A 3,010-nucleotide genomic window follows, 5' to 3' on the forward strand; every position below is an offset into this window, starting at 1 on the left:
AGTTAATCCACTGGTGATGTGCATTAGTGATACTTGAAAATTGTACAGTGGTGAGGACTTTTGTAGTTTTAGCTCATCCCCCTATTAAGATTTGTAGGTGTTTTTTTACATGAACTTAATTTTCTCCCTTCACCCTCAGCGGATGACTCAGATCCCTTTAACCTACCAAAAGACATGTTCGAGAAGGCTTTCTGTTAATGGAACATGACTGCTGTGTTTTCTCTCAAAATGCAGCACAGTAGCTTTAGCATTACAAGTCTACTATGTGACCAAGAAGCATCCTCAGTTGAGATACAGATTGCAGAGTTTATTGGAAATGTGAAGCATACTTCCTTTATTTACTCTAGGGTTCATGATGGGGGGTAGAAGTACAGCAAAGAGAGGAGACTGTTCAAGAAAGTATTGGATTAATTTGAGGCCCTTCCCCTTCGTATCTGATTTATCTTTTGCCGAGAATTGATCAGTTCCTTCATGGAAGATATGCTCAGGAAATGGCAATCAGTTACCTGTTAGAAATATCCTTGGTGCTCACCTTGACGGGACGTATCCTAAAAAATTGGAATGGTACAGAGGAGATTAGCATGGCCCCTGTGAAAACAAATTCATGAAGCATTCCATATTTTTAAGCTAAACTTATGGTGTAAAAGTTACATATAGCAAATCATTAAGTTGTACACCTTAAAATACAAGGTTATGTGTCAATTATATCTCAATAAAACTGGAAAAAGAAATATTTGTGTTTGGAGGCTGGAGGGAGGGCCAAAGGATCAGATAAGGCGGTCCCATCTTTTGAGTCTGTGGTCAGGAATTTAGCAAGAAACTGAACATGCAAAATGCTGTATTAAGCACATGTGTTGGTACCTGAAATCCAGCATCCTTTTTAAAACAAAGTGGTTAAGAGGGTATAAATGTTAGTATTCCATTGCCATCCCTGCCACCACAAATCTATAGCCCACTATTTTCCTACCATACGTTTCCTAATGATGCTTCTGTTGATAGAAAGCCCCAGTCATTTTTTATTAATGGATGCTGTGACTTCTTCCCACTCTCTTTCCATTGGCACAGCATTTACTGATTAAGGATGCTGGGTGAGTCAGAATATTCCTTGCATAATGATTGGTTACTTGGAATGGGTACCAGCTCTTCCTTTGTGATAAAGAACAGTGTATATAAATAAGGGTAAGAGATTTTCTTGATGTTCAAGGTCTTTGGTCTCTGAGTTACAGACTATAAATTTCCTGGGCCACATTCTAGATGCAGAACTTCCACTGAAGTCAACAGAAGTTTAAAAAAAATTAATGGCAGCAAAATGCACTATTATTATTTATTATTTCTTTTTGACTGCTCTGAAGATAATTTGGTGCATAAAGTGTTGAAGAAGTTTTGGGTTTTTCCAGTGACTCATTTTCATGCAAATGTTTATCACATTTCTGGGTATTGTTTTCCTCTATCATATATATTTCCATCTTCCATGGGTAAATCAACATCTTCATCCATATTGCACATTCAGCGGCTGTAAATTCAGCCTGTATTCTCATTAAATGTTACGAATATGTGATTTTCATTTACGATTTTAGTGGGTGTTTCTGAAATTTCTACAGCAGCATCTGGCCAGGAAATAGTGTCTGTGAATCAGAATTACTACACCTAGTTTTATTTTTCTTCTGTATACTCATTTCTCTAATCCCTTCCTAGCCAACGGAAGACAATGTGAACTCTTTTCTATTCTAATTCTCAGAGACCCGCCTCCTCTCCCCCCCAACTCATGTATAGACCTTAGGTTTGATTTTGCTGTTCCTGTTGTGCGTGTTTCAGGGAACAATGGAAGCAGATCCTGAGTCCCACCCCTTGCTCCCTTCCAGCACTCACATCTAAGCCGCCACTGTGGTTTAATCAGACCGGTGCAACCACCTCCTAAGAGGTTTTTCACTATGTTCAGCTTCAGTCCCCTCTAATCTCTTGATGCCGCTGTTAGAATGATCTTTTAAAAACGCAGAGATTCTGCATCTCCCTGCTTAAAACCCTTATTGTCCTCAGGATAAAGACCAAATTCTTAGACCTGGCTCCTGGAGCTCTTCCTACTCTGGTCCCAACTTGCCCCTGAGGACCATTGTTCCACCCTCTGTCTCCCTCTATCCTCCATCCACAGGCCCAGCTTTCAGACCCCCACGTCATCACATTTTTCACCTCTGGGCCTTTGTACTTGCTCTTTCCTTTGCTTGGTTTACTGTTCCACTTCAACTGCTCCCGAATATATCCTGCTCATCCTTCAGCTTAAACTCTCCTCTTCTGAGTGGCCCCTTTTACTGGCACCCATGAGTTCTGCATTCCCACAGGATCCTGCCCTTGACCTTTCAAAATAGCCATCACTCCTGCGACTTTTTAGTGCCTATCTTCCCCAATAGAGAGCTCTCTTCGTGAGTCCAGTGACCCAATCTGTGTTGTGATTGCTTTGTCCCCAGCACCTTGCACATAAAAGGTATTTGGGCACCTAATGGGTATGTAATGAATGTTTGCTGACTTCGCTTTAGTACTCTTCTACTACCGACCTCGGTTACTCTCTTCCACTATCGTTGCGTGTGTGTCTGTTTCCAAAGAGACAGTGGGCTGTTCTTTTTTTGAAATTGCACAGATACTCATTGTCTTTTATCCTTCTTCTCTGGACCAGCTTCCTGATGCTTGTTTTCAGTCTAAGAGCCCAGTTTGCTTTGGAGTGATTGAAACATCCATGGGTGAGGAGGAGACCACTAGCCTGAGAGGAGAGGCTTGAGTCTGAATTCGCCTAACATTAATTGGGCTTTAAACTCTGGGCAAATTGTTGAATCTCTGTGGTTATTATGAAAGGAACAAACTGGATACTGAGAAGCCATTTCGTGTACTTTAGTGGAGATTTAGTCCATTGTGCTGGGGTACAGAAGATAACATGATTAAAAGGTGAACAAATGGAAATTCAGCATATCTTATCACAGTGAATGCTAGATTTTGACTTAGAGAGGGCTGAGGACAGGCT

The 3,010-nt window shown here is 41.0% G+C and overlaps 1 pseudogene; it reads left to right on the forward strand.

Annotated features, from left to right (window-relative positions):
- The first annotated feature begins 530 nt into the window (after positions 1 to 530).
- LOC114208541 (U6 spliceosomal RNA) lies at positions 531 to 624 on the forward strand (annotated as a pseudogene).
- Positions 625 to 3,010: the final 2,386 nt, after the last annotated feature.

This window comes from Eumetopias jubatus, unplaced genomic scaffold (assembly GCF_037043125.1).
Source record: "Eumetopias jubatus isolate StellerSeaLion01/CBP00866 unplaced genomic scaffold, mEumJub1_p1.0 scaffold_4, whole genome shotgun sequence".
NCBI classification, from domain to species: Eukaryota; Metazoa; Chordata; class Mammalia; order Carnivora; family Otariidae; genus Eumetopias; species Eumetopias jubatus.